General features: G+C 42.4%; 1 protein-coding gene across 7 annotated transcripts in view; it reads left to right on the top strand.

The window, feature by feature from the left end:
* The window catches only part of sox2 (SRY-box transcription factor 2), a 191,176-nt gene extending 175,924 nt beyond the window's left edge, over positions 1 to 15,252 (top strand). For all 7 annotated transcript variants that reach the window (XR_005131535.1, XR_005131536.1, XR_005131533.1 and 4 more), the window contains 2 exons: positions 14,580 to 14,638; positions 14,863 to 15,252. The gene's annotated coding sequence lies outside the window, so the exon portion shown is untranslated. The remainder of the gene's footprint in view (positions 1 to 14,579; positions 14,639 to 14,862) is intronic.
* The last annotated feature ends 1,951 nt before the right edge of the window (positions 15,253 to 17,203 follow it).

Below are 17,203 nucleotides of genomic sequence, written 5' to 3'. Positions count from 1 at the left end.
TGTAAATGCGTCACCCCAGCGCAGTTACTGCGCCCACTTTACTTACTTTTGGCGCAGGGCGCTTTGCCCGTGCGGCACCTGCATGTTTGAGTAAAGTAAATCCAGACGCGCGCGTTTTTCGCTGAATAAACCAGTGAACGCAACTATTAACAGAGGCGAAAAGAACGGCAGGTCGGATCCAGTGCTGGGACGAAGCTGAACTGACGCCAGTCACCAGCTTCCTGCCTCCTGTGCTGTTGTTTGGAATTCCCTCCATTCCAACGTCCGTCTGAACGAAACAAACGCCGATGCAATTCTTGCCAAACGTTCAGTAACTCGGTCGATGTACGATTTTTCGTTCACGCGCAGACGTTTCCAACAAATTCCACGCAGAATTTTTTTTTTTGCGGATTCTGTGTTTTTTGGTTAGATTTTGCCAAATAAAGTGTTGAAGATTTGAGAGTGGAGATTTGTTGATTTGTTGCAAGAAGAAAATGATTGAAACTGATTTTTTTACAGTTGTAATAAATATAATAATTGATAGACAATTTTATGCACATGTTCCACCAAATATGACAATATTCCCAAGTCACTGATCATGGCGGGTTTTGCGTCAAACCCAAATGGCGCAGCTGTGAAGTATTAAGCACGCAAAAGTAATTGAGATCAAGAAAAGTCTGTTTTAGAAATGAAGGGATTTAGAGCTGTCTGAAAGGGTTAGTGCGGAAAAGGACGTGAACTGCCTTTGTGTGTGTTCCAACAATATTCCTTATATTCCTCATATTCCTTATATTTATTTTCGTTTTGTTTGCTGTGGCCGCGCGAAGCTGAATAGGCTGGGTAATGTGTGCAGCGCTGTTGTGCTGAGTTCATCCTGGCTTCACATCTCCAGCCAGAGAAAGGAGCAGGAGGGAAAGAGAAGGAAAGAAAGGAAACGTGCTTGTGTCGCTCGGAGGCGCTGACCGGTTCGGTGGCCGGTGGCTGGCGTTGGGAATTCTTGCGGGAAATGAATAAATGTTGTGATTGAAAGTGGCAGCGCGAGCACGGGGCGGATCATCAGCATGTCAAATGGAAACTCCAGCTCTGGTCATCATTAAGCAGCTTCCAAACACACCAGGCTTCCAGCAGCTCCCACCATTGTGCTCCCCATTCCTCCACTTCCAGGACACATCGTGGTCATTCATGACGTTGTATGGCTTATTTAGGTCCTATGGGCTCTTTGCGTTTGATGGGTTGGCCTACTTAAAAAAAAAGATAACAGCGATCCGTCATTAAAACGGTTAGTCCATCATGTATGAAGTTAAGGGTCAAACTCATCCGCAATAGCCTTAGTCTTAACAGTCTTATGCTGTTTTTTACTCTCTGGGTTTTTTGATTCGATTAATCGAATCTCAGCGATCTTCTCAGACTCACATGTGCATTAAGGAGGAGAATATTCGCGAAGGTCTCGCGCTTCGCTCGTCGATAGATTTATTGATTCGATTTTTGTAATATTTCGATGTGGCAGGAATTTCTTGAGGACCAATTTGACCAAATGCACATTGTAATAAGTCAATATTTAAAGCGTTGGTCAAATATTGCTGCGTTTAAACCCGATTATTTCCCTCTGCATCGTTTAATTCAAAGCACGCGTTTGAGTGGAATACATTTTTCGTTGCAGATTGTTGTATTTTATTTTAGGTTGAACCGAAAGCGTTTTCACAGCGTTCTGTAGGAAAGTTTGAATACCTGAACATTTAAACAGTGGCAGATTTTACTGCTACAACACCGATGAACTTCGAACATAAGCGAACAATTTTGCCATAGAGGCGATTAAACGATTAAACTCTCCAAGGTAGTTGCCAAACTTAGGAGCGAGCATAAAGCTTTTTATTTACTCTATCCAGCTCCGAAATGCTTCGCTTTTCATAGCGTGTATATGGTGACTACACATTTCCTGCGAATTCAAAATGTCAATTCATGTCAAAATTAAAATTGCGAATATAATTTGCGTTTTAAACCGGCAAATATTGGGGCAAAACGTTAAAAACTGGCCGTCCACGTTCAAACCAGGCGCCAGATGTACAGGCCATAAGTAGAATCTGCATAAAATTTAGCGCAGGCAGGCGCAGCAAGGAAAGTTATACCGCAAAAAAGTTTCGAATTTAGCGAATAATCGTAACGTTGAATTTACGAAGACCGTAGACCCCTGGCGCTTTCACAGACCACTGCTGAGGCTTGTTTATAACATCCAAGGCAACGTTCAGCGTAAAACATGAAAGTATACAAGCGAGGTTAGACATCCACCCATGGTTGGACTTTTGCGGCAAATTGTAAAACCTCTCGTGCTCCTCCAGATTAATTAAAGCCTAAGAGTCCAGACTGGCCAGCGAGTCTGGAGCCTTTGAGTGGAGCTCATTCCTGCGGAGACTCTTCTGTAATGCTAAAGCCCCCCCTATCAGTCTCTAGGGGGGTTTCTGGAAGAGGTGGAAAGCAACAGCTCAAATGAAGATCAGTTTTCAGGCAAACCTGATGATAATAAGAAGAATTTTAACATGAACCAACTGTATTTATCTAATGAGTACAAAAAGAAATGACATGCAGAAGGCAAAATAAACTCAGCACTCGTATAATAAAGGGAATTACGCAGTCCTTCAGCGGCCGCGACCCCAGCACTCCAGTAATTTAATCATAATCGTTATCTTCGTAAAACCGCAAAATAGACCAGCGTTCATTAATAGGCATACGGGCTAATAGCGCGCATTAATAGGCTAATAGAATTCAGCCCCGCGCTCCAGGTGAGCCGCAGAGCCGCAGCTCGGTGCCACCCGGTCAGTGTATCTGATAGTAAATAAAGAGTTCACACGCTGATCGAGTAACTGCGGGAACAAGCGCAGCGTTTTAATCGGATGCCCTGGTCCCCATGTCCCTATCGGCCACATCAGCGCTCATTGTGTCCCCTTTGCGGAATGACATCCACTCTCAGGATGAGATTTCACTGTCATTCACCCCCCATTAGCACCGAGTGCCATTAACGCGGGCTGCGCCTGCGCACTTCGCTTCACCAAATCACTGTTGAGGTTTCAGGAGATTTTGTCCACAAATATCTCTAAACCGCCCAAGCTCTTAAAAAGGACTGCTCTCCATGGGTTCTTTAGCAAGGGGAACCGTGGGCTCTATATAGAACCATTTCATGCTCTTCTGTTGTTAGAGGTTTGGCATTGTAACAGTAGAGGAACCTTTTTGGTGCTAGATCGTGCTGTGAAATACTTCTTCAGACGGATGTGGAACGTGGTGTGAACTTTTGAGAATGGTTCTGTACGGAAACCGAAAAGGGTTCTGCTATTGTTACAATGCCTCTTTGGTGCTGCATAGAACGGCTTTTCGAAAGGTTCTGGATTAGACGTCAGAACCCTGTTTTTTTTTAAGAGTGTGGGCTCTGTGGTCTGACTGCGCGACGCAGCAGAACGTTTGAAAAGTCCAGGGAGGTCTGTAAGGGTTGAAGCGTGAACGCTGTCCGTAGGCCGTCACTCCTCCAGCCAACCTGTGTGGGGTATGAGGAGAAGGCCGGGGGCTGGAGGCTGGCCAGGTGAGGAAACCTGACCGCTGCTCACCTTGGGTCCATTATGTGGCAGTGCAGGATGTTCATGTCACCGTATGGAAAGCTGCATGATGTAACACAATGCTGCATGGTTCCTCAAGGGTTCTTTAGTTTTATGTGAAACCATTGTATGGTTCTTTGTGTGCTGAAATTGTTCTTAAGGCTGATGGAGAATGTGGTGTATGTGGATCTGTAAAGAACCTTTTTGAAAATGGTTCTATATGTCACCAAAAAGGGTTCATTTGTGCACAACCTTGATGTCATAACAATAGCAGAACCCTTTTTCTGATGCTCTATAGAACCATACACAACTAGTTTCTCCACTAATCTGAAGAATCATTTCACCATGCTAAGAACCGGAACCGTTGAAGAACCATCTTTAGTACGTGTGTACATAATGATGTGTAATGCTACCTAATGTTGCGTACGGTTAAACAATGGCTAAAGAGCGTAGCTGCTGCTTTGGGTCTCGCTTTATTTGGATAGTCCACTTTAGTCCGCTATAGAATACCTTAAAACTGTTAAGAGACTATCTGTTGAAACTCTGTTGATTCTAAGCAGTGGTGGGGATAGAGTTAAGATTTGGTTCAGGATTAGGGTTAGGACCAGGGTGCGGGTTGGGTTTGGGTTTTGGGTTGAGGTCAAAGTTAGGGTTTAGAGGATTAGAGCTGGTTTAGAGTCAAAGACAGTTATGGTCAATTTAGTAGATGTTTACTTGAATGTAGCTACAAAGTAAATTAAGTACCTACGAAACATCTAAAGTGGACTATCCAAATAAAGTATTACCCTATTTTGTTGTTTCCAAGACAGCTATAGTCTAGCACTTTGTAATGCATAGCACTATATAATGCTTCATAATGCTGTGTAGTGTTCCACATGGCTGTACAATGCTACTGAATGCTATGCATCTTATGTATGTTAATGGGTAAATAACATGGATGCTATTCTGCAATAGGGAAGACAGTGATCTGTGATCTTTTGCTGTGTCATGCTACATAATGCAGCATAGCGCTGTGTAATGCTGCATAATGCTACGCGATGGTATATATGGCTAAATAATGGCTAAGGTAAATGGTTGCTTTCCTATAAAAAGGAGTGCGTTCCAAGACAGCTAAAGTCTAATGCTGAGTAATGCTACATAATGACGCATAGCAGTATGTAATCCTTCATAATGATACATAATGATACATAGCACTATATAATCCTTCGTAATGATACGTAGTTCTGTATAATCCTTCGTAATGCTACGTAAAGATACATAGCACTATGTAATCCTTCATAATGCAACGTAATATTGCTAATGGCGCAATAACATGTAATGGGGCAATTTCCAATGCAGCTATAATCTAATGCTGTGTAATGGTACATAATGCTACATAAGCATTGCTTGGAATGGATTTCTTGTTTACTTATTCGCTACTTACGCTATAAGCAGTTGCCATATAGTGAGCTAACGGGAGAATGACTTAAAGATTTATTGTCGAGAATTCAAAGAGCACGATACGACATAGCTGACATGCTATATAGTGCACTATAAGGCCAGTTTGATGGCGAATCATAATGTTTAAGAATGTTTTGGGGTGAAATGAACTTTGAATAACACTACGTAATGTTGCAGACTGATACACTGCGCTACATCATCCTGCACACTACTACATTAGGCTTTATAATGTCATATAAGGCTGCATAAGGCTGTGTGTTCTCTAAGGCTGCATAATCTTGCGTAATGCTGTGAAATTTGAATAAACGTGGTCATTTGTTTATATGATAAATAGCTGTTGGCACACGGCTCACTCCAAAGGTCCAGTACAGCACTGAGGTGCATTCAGGGAAAAGGCAGAAAAAAAAGCTTGGTTCATTGATTTACTGTCATGTTTTGTTACTTTTACTGTTTCTCTCCGACATCAGCTCAGTTCATCTTTGGACCACTTCAGACGGCTCATGTACAACATCACTTTAATCAATATCAATGATTTAATCAATGAAGAGACAGTGCTGAATGAACAAGTCAGCGTGGGATATAAGTTTAGATGTTCCAACAGTTTTTTGCAGGATATGAATTCGCATAACGGCCAATTACATAATTATCTCAGCATGACTGCAAGGCTAAAGTACAAAGTAAGGACATGTCTGGGCTCAGCTGGAAAAATAGTTTAAAATATTATGATTGTTTCAGAAAGTGTTCATTTTGCATAACATAGCTGTCAGTTTTCATTTTTTGACATAATATGAAAATACCGGCTGCTGTTTACATTGTCTAAACATTTCAAGTCGGACGGACCAGTGGAAACGCTCCAAAACGACTTAGCAAAAATTCTGGTTCCATTAACTCCCATTCAAAGTTAACAAGATTCTATCCTTCTCCTGTAGATAAGTAGATATAAGATTTTGTCCTCGTAATAATATTTAATACAGTGTGTATCTGCGTAGATCCACATGGCCAGTCCTGAAAGAGTAATCTAAAAAAAACAAACAAAGGCAGTCGAAACTTTTTTTCAGTCTAGTCACTCGTTTGCAGTGAAAAAGGAGATGCAACATTTGCATCATTGCCTGGTTGCCTATGGTGAGCTTTCCTACCCTTTTCAGAGTAAGAAGGATAAGCCTGGAGTGCCCTGTCACCGTGGAAACTGCCAGAACAATTCACTTGAAGTTTGAAGGGGTCAGCTTGCAGGGTCACCAACCCCAGCCTCTGCCTGGGCCAGTTTCTGCTGGGCCCGGGACGCTTTTTTTTGGGGGTGGGAGGGGAGCGCTGGCCTCCTAGCCCTGGGTGGTAGGCAGTTCTTAGTCTGATATAAATTTTTTGAGTCAGTTTGCGGCCCAGGCTCCACAGGTGGCCTGTGAAATCGATTGTAACCCCGTGACCCTGTCGAGCACAGGCAGAGTTGACAAACCTGGGTGACAATTTAGCTGGCCATGACAGATTTACAGATTTGAAAGCAGTGAGAGAGAGAGAGAAAAAAGAGAGAGAGAGTGAGAGAGAGAGAGAGAGAGAGAGAGAGAGAGAGAGAGAGAGAGAGAGAGAGAGGAAGATAAGCATGCGGGAAAAGCACAGACGGAGCTGAACAGCTCTTCAACCATGGGGTGTGTTTTAGAAGTGGTCATTAAAAGCTTATTAAAGTTCTGAATGGCCAGAAGCAGAAGTGGAACTGCAGTCCTCAGAGAATTAAGCAGCTCAGGAGTGAAATGTAGGGCTGTTTTTACCACATTGCATTGGAGTGGAACGACCTATTCGCCAAAGAGTGGGCGATATGATAAAATACAGTCATTTTCATGATTCACGATACAAAAGATTTGTTGATTTTTTTTTAAAGTGAGAATAAATTCCTCCACAGGGACCAAACTTAAACACAGCATGATTTTACCAAATTTAAGTAAATTATGATAACCGTGTTTGCAAAAACCAACAGATCAATAATTCATAAGCCTTAAAACTTAAGAATGTCTCCCTCTCTCAGGTCCTCTTTCTCATGATTTGTGGTAGTAACTGAATAATTAGAATGGAATATTTAAAAATAGAGAGTAAATGCTGAACCTTTCACTGTTAAGCATGACTAAGTCTAAATAATTCATAGTAGATACTAAATGATTTATAGTAGTTACTGAATAATTCATAGTAGATACTAAATAATTCACAATAGATACTAAATAATTTATAGTAGTTAGTGAATAATTTATAGTAGTTAGTGAATAATTCATACAACATACACACACGTTAGTTTCCTAATAATGCGCCTAAAGATTAACTGAGTAATAAGTCCAGTGTTTAAGGGGTTCAAATGCTTCCAGGTGCCATAGCCTCTTTCTGAACCTCCGTCTTCCAACATCTTCTCTGGCTGTTTTGAGTCGAAGACTCACTTCTCCTCACTTTCGCAAAGGCCGAGCTGCTGGCAGCCCCGCAAATCGGAGTCAATCCGCTCCATGATTTCAAATCATTTCGTCTGGTCTCGGAGGAGCAGGCTTCATCGGGCCTAACCTGGCTGATTCCACCTGTCAGACGTTTAACAGAGTGATGCTCTCCGAGCGCCGCATCGCCGCTGATTGTGTTTGATTGCGATGGAGTGCAGCCGGGGCTAGGCGGCTAAGTGCTGGTATCATCCTCTCCTGTCACATCAGTGGGAGAGGGAAAAAACAGTGGAAACACCGCTCAGAGCCGCGCACTCGAGCACTCTCAGTGGCATAAAGGAACGCACCGTTCCGCTGTTTGGAGATGCGACTGTGAAAACACAGGCTAACCGAGTGTTCGCGAGCACGAGCGCGAGCGCGAGCGCGATAGCTGCTGCGTTTCTGACCGAAACGCTCACATGCGGCCTCCCTCGTATGAGTTCACGCTGTTATTAGGACGCCAGTGTTTGGGTGGCAGAGTGTTTGTCGGGCGTGTTGACTGTGTAGGTTTGTTTACATCGGTGCTAAATGTCACCTTTCGTCCTTAAGTTTATCCTCCATTAGCCGTGCCTGCGCTCTCCGCTCTGCATAGCATGACTCCGACTCTGTCAATACGTTTCCAGGGCGAAGGTGAAAGTGACTGTGCTCCTGTGTAAATATTTCTCCAAGGCTACGGGCGGAATTATTAGCCACTAACAGCATGTCGCAGTGCCTCAGTCTGGGAGACTGGCCTTCTCTCACTTTGCGGCCTTAAAGGAATAGTCTGACCAAAAATGCTAGCGCTAGAAAGCTGGTAACCACTGATCCGCACATCGCAAGTAAGTCTAGCTGGTTGCCGTCCGGACGTCTGGCCGAAGTGTTGTTTACATCACGCTTTCACCACCTTTTTACAGTTTATCTGCCTGTGCTCCACCTACAAATGCTTAGCAGTCGTTGGCAACTTTTGCAAGCTTTACATCACATTAGCAAACCTAGGCAACCCAGTTTCGTCGATGTATGTGCATCACTCATTCCTTCGTTCTGCATATGTGTGAAAGCTCACACTGTTAGGATAGATTAGGTCAGGTTTTGTCATCTATTCAAGCCAATCAAACATCAGCAGGGTGGTGAATTGACCGGAGCGGAGGGCAATACGATGACGTTTTGTTATTATGAATCACATCACATCACAGTTTTAGTAATGTGGTTCATTTATCAAAGTACTGTGAAGCCAGTCGTGCACCAAAAAATGTCTTAAAGTATTGCGAGGCTATATTTCCTCAGCGCTGACTGGTGGCAGTCAGCTTTCATTCATTGTTGACCATGCACTTTTGGCAGAAGTATCCTTCTCACAACATTTCCGCCACTTTATCAGGATTGGCCTGTCCATTCTACCCCTACTAACATGTTATTACTCAGCAGTTGGTGCTAAGTAGGACGAGTTTTGCAGAACTTCCTATTAAATCCAGCAAAACTGTAACTCAGTGTTTGTCAAATTACATGTGTTATTTATAGTTATAGTTACAGCAAATTTGAATGGATTTTTACCAGCATTCTGTACAGCTTGTCCAACCTTAGCAGCTATGATAGAACACATAAAAGGTTAAGATGCAAACAGAGTCGGTTCAGAGCGGTTTGGTGTGAAACGCTCTGTTCTAGATAAACTAACCGAGTCAGATCTATTCCCAGTGGTGGTGATAGGAACCAGATGTCCCCCTCTAAAAGCTCCTCACAGAAAGTTCCTACATGAACTGGATCTGAATTCACTGCCTGATGACTGAGACGCTGTTTTATGAGAGTTTAGAGAACTTCAACTCCATTCATGGTGGAGGGAGACATGCAGGGCGCTGTGCGGCAAAATAGTCCCCAAAGAAAACTCGTTATTCCAGATTTTCCACTGTTTTCTATCATCAACATTCCAGATACGCTCAGAAGACTCGTGTAGGTCCTCTGGTGGTTCTGGATGGTAAATAAAGTGTCTGTATCTGTGTTGTAGTCATGGCGACGCCTGGTTCCCATCACCACCACTGTAAAGACGTCTGAACCGTTTCACACCAAACTGCTCTGAATGACTCTGATTAATAAAAATAGACTGTATTGTAATTATGTATTCATATACATATATAAATGTGTGCGTGTGTGTGTGTGTGTGTGTGTAATAGATGTTCTTGATTTAAATTTGATTTAGCGTTTTTCAGTTATTGCATTGAAGTGATGTATTTTATTCATGCATTAATGCACACTTGAATGAAGTACATTGAAAGTGCCGTGTTTTCCCCCGTATAAGCATGAATAGCATTAACGGCGTGAATCCCGCCGTCCAGAGCGCAGAGGAAGCTTCCACTCTCTGAAAGGCCCGGCGCTGGTGCATGTTTGTTAGCAGTGATTCTGACTGTCGTTAGGATTTATGGGTCTGTGAACGGGGCTGTTTAGCGTGCGTGTGCGCGTGTGATGATTAATGAGGTATTTTTGGCAAGTTGGCAATACTCATCAGTGCCACGGCAGTTTTGTTTCAAAAGTGCTGGTGCTGGAGAAAGAGGGATTTCAGCCCCTCTGCACTGTGTGATGTCAGCAAGCGGGACAACAAAAGAGGAGCCCAAATCCGTCCTGTTTGCAGCATTACAGGGGCCCGAGCTGGGCTGAGCACAGCCCTCTTTTCACTGGGACAAACATACCACAGCACACACACACACACACACACACACACACACACACACACACGGGGGGGGACTACAGCCCAACAAACTCCCACCCACTCCTTCAGCATTCATACATTTGCGCTTTTATTCATCAGCAGCAGCAGCCGCTCTCTGAAACATTACTTTTAGCTAAAAAGTAAAAACTGTAAAACCTGTAAAAACAGTACAGTCTCAAACCTGAATGTGTGATCATGAGTTTTATTCAGCTCAGATAATCACTTCAGTTAATTAAGATCAACATTTTACAGCAAATCAAACCCAAAAACACATCAAATCAACTCTTTACAGTGTAAGTAAACTTCAAGCTGTTAGCAGACACACTGTGAGACGTCTGTAAACTTACGTGTCCAATTCACGATGTACGAATTTCTCCTGTGCAGGTTTCAGTAAAAACCCAATGAAATTACTTATGAAATACATAAGGAAATAGCACACTGTAAATATTGACTTTGCTGTAAGGAAAAGAGAGTGATAGATAATTCCAAAGTAAACCGATACACACGTTCTGAAGTTCAGGACCAAAAGTTACTATTTCTAAATAATTTGTGCGAGAAATTCGGCTAATATTTACTATTCGCCAACATTTCTGCAAACATATTTATTATAAGTGAAAAATCACAAGACGAGCAGATACAGATATACGGGTGTGTATAGATATATACAGCTACATTTTTAAACATAGAGACTGTTTTCCAGTTTAAAACTCCAACGATTTCTCTTTATTTGTTGAGAAAATAAAACATAAATTGTTTTATTTGTGTAAATAAATGTTGGTTTGTGTAAAAACGTGACACACCCTCCACAGAGAACATACATCAGCACATTTTAGTGCACACCTACTGTTTATTACTGTTCATGTTATTTGCTGAATTTGAAATACTGGGGGGGGGGGGGGGGGGGGGGGGCATATTATGGGCTGTGAAAAAGTTATGGCAAAAAATTATTTTTCAAATTTGAGTAATAATTTTCCCCTGTTTTAATAATCTATTTTTGCTCTGATTTATTTTCTTTGCTATACTTTTACTATCATAAATTTATATATACACTTTTTTTTCCTGTATAATGTCCGGCTGTGTTATAAATGAGGTTCACCCTGGATGTGCTGAGTTTAAGTAAAGGCTGAGTGATTGATCGGCTCAGTATGTTAAAGGGGATTTAAAAGCCATTTTTTTTTCAAAATTTCCTACTTATTTAATTGAAATTTTAATCAGTGGGGTGACAACTCTTCAAATTCAGCAAATATACAGAAATTGGGCAGTAAAATGGGAAGAAAAGCCCATGTTTTGGTGTGTTCTCTGTAGAGGACGTGTTAACTCATTTTGTTTTAGACATTCAACAGAACACAGGCTTCAGCAGGGGGTGAGGGCGGAGGTTTGCAGGGTGGTGCAATGTACATCTGCAATAACTGAAAGTGCATATGTGCAACCGAGAAACCGACTACAGAAGGGGAATTTGGGGACTCCAGCCAGAGGAATACAGTGGATATAAGACGCATTACCATTTGTGCTTTAACCCCTTAAATGGCCAGGAACTGCCGGGGGGCCCAAAGTTTTATTACACACTCCTTTAAGCTCAGAATAGCTGAGCCAGGATGCACTGAAGTCACTGTAGTGACTGAAAAATAAGCTTTAGTGTAGAGTAAGTCTGGATTTTAAGGTGCATGCGCAACTGGTCTGGACTGATTAAGGCACCAAGTCTTTTGTAACAGTGTGTAATTTTAGTGCATGAGTGAACTAAACCCTGAGTGTTCTGGTGAGTTCAGAACAATCCAGCAACCACCAATTAATTTATTACAGCAAACTTTCACTGGCATTTTTTCTCCTCGCCCTTGTGATTTTGCGCCGTGGAATGAAAAATGGCTTGAGAAAGTGCTACGTCACCGTAAGCGGCTATGCGTGCCATTTATTAATTTCTCATATCCAGGTTGAGATGTTTTAGAATTAGCGAATTCAGCTGAAGCTCACACCTTTGTTTGTTTAAAGCCTGAGCTTTGACACACCAAAGCCTCTCATGTTTTTACTTGCAAATCAGGATTACGGCCTCCATGAAGATTTCTAACGGAGAGCAAGCACAATTACGGTTAATATGCCTGTCCAAGCTGTACCAGCGCGCTCAAAGGAGGAGGTTGAGAACTCTACTGTAAAACTGCTGGGACTGAGGAGAACCTTAACTCAGTTTAGCGTTAAGAAGAATAAAATAGCATGATTTAAAAAAAAACAACAACAACAAAAAACAAAGATAATCTGTTTGTTAAGGTTTTGCTTTGATGAAACTGTTACTGGTTAATGGAGTACACCCTCAAAAATGGGTCCTTCAGTAAGGCTCAACGAGCCGTATTAATGCTTGTTATAGTTCCTTTAGGGTTCTTCTCCATGAAGTTCAGTCTGAGAAGCTGGTTGATTTTCTGAACTAATCAAACCCATTCAGTGGTGAGGTCTGGACTCTGGGGTGGTCAGTCCATCGTCCAGCTTCTTTGTTCAATGCGTCCCTCTCCTTTTCTCAGTGAGGTTCTTCTTGATCAGCTACACGTCCTTTCAGACCCACAGCGCTGAGTGGTCTTCTCACAGTGGAAGGATGGACAGAAACCCCTGTGGATGTTCTTCTCTCTCTCAGAGATCAAAGCTTTAAGCGCTGGTTATCTGACGTGGGGCAGTTTTGGGGTTGACCAGCTCTTCCAGGTGGTTGTTAGGAGGCACATTTTCTCTGGAGCTTTTAATCAGTTTTTGAACTTTAGAATCTCTGCAGAAATATCTCCTGAAAGTGAATCATTTGTACTTGTTTTTCTACTTATATTTCATATTCATGGTGCTAAGAGGAACAACAGAGTTTTTCTTCCACAGCACAACAGACAACAACCAAATATTGCCCGAATTAATACATATTGGTCTGTCTATAAGTCTGTACTGATAAACAACAGGCTCTGATGGTGGAGGAGCACAGCTGTACCCTGAGCTCGCTGAGTCATAAAGCTACCCTGTTTACCGGCTCCATTTCAGCCCATTTTTCCTCCCAGCCATTGGAAACAGGAGACGGGCAGTGAGGGAGTGGCGGCGCTTCCCTACTTTTGCTTTTGTCTCTCCTATCCCACGAAAAAAGAAACAGCTTAATGATACTCAGACCTGTTTACTTAGATCCTCAGAAACAGTCCCGGCCGTGTACGACAACTACGCTGACAGTCCTAGCGAGTTCTGGTCAGGCCAAAAGAGCGGGGAAACGATGAAGGAGGGCCATTGTGGATCCCTCCAGAAACTCAACAAGCGCTCTTTATGACGGGGAAGAATTATGATGGCCGTGCCGAAGAGCAGATCAGTGAAATCTCTGCTAGTGGAGAAAGAGATAAGGCCAGCGATTGTCACATACTGTAACACAGCAGCCTCCTTTCATTAGCAAGCCCTCGCGTAATAAACTGCTGCAGGAACGAACGGCAGCTGGACGATGAAGCTTCGCACACAACGGCAGCCTTTCTCTGTCCGGCCCTGAAAACTTTGCGAAAGGCCAGACGCTCTGTGAAGTCCTCTGTGATTCCACAGCCCGAGCACAGACTCCAATAGACGTTTGTTTTGGGGGAGCAAACAAGGGCTTCTCTTTGACTAAATAAAGAAAAATAGACTCTTCAAGAAGCAAAGCAAAAATCGATACACAGGCTTGTGCTGACTAACCTGGAAAAATACATTTATTGTGCTGCTTTGATTCAAATATTAAAGTCTTTTAGTCGAAAAGAACATTTTGTAGAAGTTCTACCAAACTTTACAAACAATCTTCAAATTATCTTCCACTGAGAGGTGGTTTAGGGACCCCAACACGGTTCCTTGCACAAAAATACTTGTAATGCTGCATAACAACGACAGTGTGTGAGGTGTAACCAGAGAGAGTCAGAGGGTTTGGTGTGAAACGGTTCAGACGTCTTTACAGTGGTGGTGACACTTTATTTACCATCCAGAACCACCAGAGAACCTACACGAGTCTTCTGAGCTTATATGGAATGTTGATGATGGAAAATAGTGGAAAATCTGGAATAATCAGTTTTCTTTGGGGACTATTTTGCCGCACAGCGCCCTGCATGTCTCCCTCCACCATGAATGGAGTTGAAGTTCTCTAAACTCTCATAAACCAGCGTCTCAGTCATCAGGCAGTGAATTCAGAACCAGTTCATGTAGGAACTTTCTGTGAGGAGCTTTTAGAGGGACGTCTGGTTCCTATCACCACCACTGTGAACGGCTCTGACTCGGTCAGTTTCTTTAAAGTGGAACGTTTCACACCAAACCGCTCTGATTGGCTCTGTTTACATCTTAATGATTTAATTACACAGAAATTTTGAAGTTTTGCCTCAGGATAAATTGCGGGTTTCAAACCATAAAAATCCTTTTTAGTCTTGGCTTAGGCTTAATCTGGGTCTGGGAAACGACCTCCTCCTCCTCTTTTTGTCCCCCTAACAATTTATTCATTCTTGTTTCTTGCAGAACTGATGGGAACCAATGTGAAAATTACTAGAAGAGAACAGGCCTGAAAATGGAAAAAGGTAATGTTCTCCTAACTTTTTTACTTCAACATTGGTGGCCTAGAACATAATGGTTCTATTTGCTGGCCACTGACATGGCTATTCCACACATCTTAAACGTTTGAAAACATTTGCACACTCAAATATACTCCTACATTCTTCAGATGCACAAGCCAGATGGAGAACATCACCAAATCCACAAGAGTAAGTTGTCCATTGTGTACCTTCCTGTCTTTTTTACACAGGGATGGGGGTAAATTCCAGTGGAACCGAGAGGGGTTGAATTCCAGATCATTTCATCTCGACTTTGAAATACAGTGGAGAACCTTCAGGACCTTCTTGGCCTTCAGAGAAGACCTAATGATTTTGTAGTACGATTTTGTGCTTACTTGATCGTCATATTCTGATTTACAGTGGGACTAATTTCATGAGAAAAAAAACGTTCTTCTGGAAGTTCTAGACGACTGCTTAGTGGTCTAAGCAGGTCTGGTTAGTTGTTAGGAGTGTAAAACAGCAGCGGCAGCTCTGTGTCAGAACTCTTTGCTGAAAGAGTGACTGTAAGACTGATACACACAAGCTCAGATATATGATAATGTCTGTTACAAGGTTCGAATAAAACCTATGGAGTGTCTTTACAGCTTTCAACTGTCCATTTTTAATCTAGTACAGACACAAAATGTTTGTGTGCACCAACATTATCTTAGTGCTAAGAAACTCACTGGGATGCGAGGATTCACAGCCTGATCTGCAGGCTTAGCTGTAATAGTCACAGTTCGCCACTGCTGTCATTGTACCAGAACACATGCACACAGCCTTAGAAAGCAATCCGTTATGAGTTCCTTGGTAAAGCCATCAGACATACAGTGCTGTGCAAAAGTCTTGCTCACCAACACATCGTTTAAAACTGTTTATGTTGGTAATACGTTTCTTTGAGCTTGTAAACACACCATATATAATTACAATGTATTAAATATATAGTAAAAAATATTGTCATATGAACCAGTCAGACTTGCACTGTGAAGGGTTTATTTATCAAACCAGATATTGAATGATGAATACAAATAATAATGGGCCTCCATGAGGAGAACTTGGTTACAAAATAGAAGCCATATCGCCCCCTATGCTTCCTGTAGTGTATTACAGTCTGTCAGAGCGACTGTGTGGATCATATGAACATTATAGAGCTTTTTAAATGAAACAGTAGAAGCCGTATCGCCCCCTACGCTTCCTGTAGTGTATTACAGTCTGTCAGAGCGACTGTGTGGATCATATGAACATTATAGAGCTTTTTAAATGAAACAGTAGAAGCCGTATCGCCCCCTACGCTTCCTGTAGTGTATTACAGTCTGTCAGAGCGACTGTGTTGATCATATGAACATTATAGAGCTTTTTAAATGAAACAGTAGAAGCCGTATCGCCCCCTACGCTTCCTGTAGTGTATTACAGTCTGTCAGAGCGACTGTGTGGATCATATGAACATTATAGAGCTTTTTAAATGAAACAGTAGAAGCCGTATCGCCCCCTACGCTTCCTGTAGTGTATTACAGTCTGTCAGAGCGACTGTGTGGATCATATGAACATTATAGAGCTTTTTAAATGAAACAGTAGAAGCCGTATCGCCCCCTACGCTTCCTGTAGTGTATTACAGTCTGTCAGAGCGACTGTGTGGATCATATGAACATTATAGAGCTTTTTAAATGAAACAGTAGAAGCCGTATCGCCCCCTACGCTTCCTGTAGTGTATTACAGTCTGTCAGAGCGACTGTGTGGATCATATGAACATTATAGAGCTTTTTAAATGAAACAGTAGAAGCCGTATCGCCCCCTACGCTTCCTGTAGTGTATTACAGTCTGTCAGAGCGACTGTGTGGATCATATGAACATTATAGAGCTTTTTAAATGAAACAGTAGAAGCCGTATCGCCCCCTACGCTTCCTGTAGTGTATTACAGTCTGTCAGAGCGACTGTGTGGATCATATGAACATTATAGAGCTTTTTAAATGAAACAGTAGAAGCCGTATCGCCCCCTACGCTTCCTGTAGAGTATTACAGTCTGTCAGAGCGACTGTGTGGATCATATGATCATTATAGAGCTTTTTAAATGAAACAGTAGAAGCCGTATCGCCCCCTACGCTTCCTGTAGTGTATTACAGTCTGTCAGAGCGACTGTGTGGATCATATGAACATTATAGAGCTTTTTAAATGAAACAGTAGAAGCCGTATCGCCCCCTACGCTTCCTGTAGTGTATTACAGTCCGTCAGAGTGACTGTGTGGATCATATGAACATTATAGAGCTTTTTAAATGAAACAGTAGAAGCCGTATCGCCCCCTACGCTTCCTGTAGTGTATTACAGTCTGTCAGAGTGACTGTGTGGATCATATGAATATTATAGAGCTTTTTACACAACCAGTGTTGGTTAATCATTGAAGCATCAATAGTTTATAATTATTGATTCATAAAGCAGGTTGAGGGGAAGTAATGTGGCATTGCTCTCACTATGGAGATATATTGGTGAGGGGAAGAGGGAGGGGCCACTGTCGAATGCATTTCTAGGGACGCTGCTCTGTTGGGGGTGCTTTTGCTT

The sequence above is a fragment of the Pygocentrus nattereri genome, chromosome 15 (assembly GCF_015220715.1).
Source record: "Pygocentrus nattereri isolate fPygNat1 chromosome 15, fPygNat1.pri, whole genome shotgun sequence".
Taxonomy (NCBI): domain Eukaryota; kingdom Metazoa; phylum Chordata; class Actinopteri; order Characiformes; family Serrasalmidae; genus Pygocentrus; species Pygocentrus nattereri.
This window is presented reverse-complemented; position numbering and strand designations above follow the sequence as displayed.